A 1,278-nucleotide genomic window follows, 5' to 3' on the forward strand; every position below is an offset into this window, starting at 1 on the left:
ACTGTCCTCACTGTAATGTAAGCTCCATGGGTATAAGGACTTTTTTTTTTTGACTGTTACATATGCAGTTCATAAGTCAGTCTGCTTAAAAAAAACCTTCAAAAATAATTGTTGGATGTATCAACCTAAATAAAGAAGGTAAACGGTGGCAAGTTCAAATAGCCAGGATTTTTGGGAATAGTAGAGATTACAACTTTGAAACAGCATACTGTAGCAAGCTACAGGTGAGCCCATTGAGGGCTTGGGTAGGCTGTATTTATGGGCAAGGAGTGAAAAGAGGGGAGATCCAGCCTGAGTCTTAGCAGTAAGTTCATTGGCTTGAGGATGAAGAGAGAGACCTCTAGGCGGATGTTCATTGGTCAGGAGATAAGTAATGGTCTTCTGTAAATCAGGCATTTATGGGGTACTAATATTTCAGTTCTTGTTATATTTTTCTGAGGTGCATGCATGAGAGTCTTCATTTCATATCCTCTGGTTTCATTTTAGATTGAAATCCTTTCACCGGTGAATAAATAAGTGGACTATGGAGGCAGAGAAAGTGACATAAACAATTTTTAGGGTAGATTCAGTGTTAGAGAAGAGATCCAAGCTTATTCTGAGTTTAAGATATTAGGTAGAAATAGTGAATTGCATATTTAACTTTAGAGAGAAATAAGAGAACTAAGAACTATAAATAGTTTGGCATGAGTGGAGTTTAGGATTCATGAAATCAATTTTTAGCTAACCATCTATCTCATCAATGAGTATGTACTGAGTATTCATTATGTGACACAAGTCCTGAGAATAAAGCAATAAATAAAAAAGCCAAAGATCCTCTTTTGAGCTTGCATTCTCATGGGATGAAGGGCACAAGGCATCTATAGTCAAGTATAACACTGTGGCATGTCAGTTGGTAATACCAAGAAGAAGAAATGAAATAGGGGGTGACAGTGGGTAGGGCCTTTAGCTGACTTTGTCACTTAGTCTGGCAACAGAAGTCACATTGATCAAGTGACGTTTGAAGAGAAAACAGAAAGGAAATACTCCATGGTTGAGGGAATGCATAGTAAAAGACTTAGAGGTGAGGATATGCTTAATGTGTTTGGGGAAACAGCAAGAAGGCCAGCTGAACTGAAGGAGAGAAGGAAAATGGCAAGAGATTGAGTCAGTGAAAGTAGAGATTTGTGAGCCACTGTAAAGGGTTTAGCTTGTAGTCTGAGTAAAATGGAGCATTTTGAGTGGAGGAAAGACATCATCTGACTTATTTAAAAACATTTGCAAGCTTCTATGTTGAGAGTG

Source organism: Pteropus alecto, unplaced genomic scaffold (genome assembly GCF_000325575.1).
Source record: "Pteropus alecto unplaced genomic scaffold, ASM32557v1 scaffold3, whole genome shotgun sequence".
In the NCBI taxonomy this organism is placed as follows: Eukaryota; Metazoa; Chordata; class Mammalia; order Chiroptera; family Pteropodidae; genus Pteropus; species Pteropus alecto.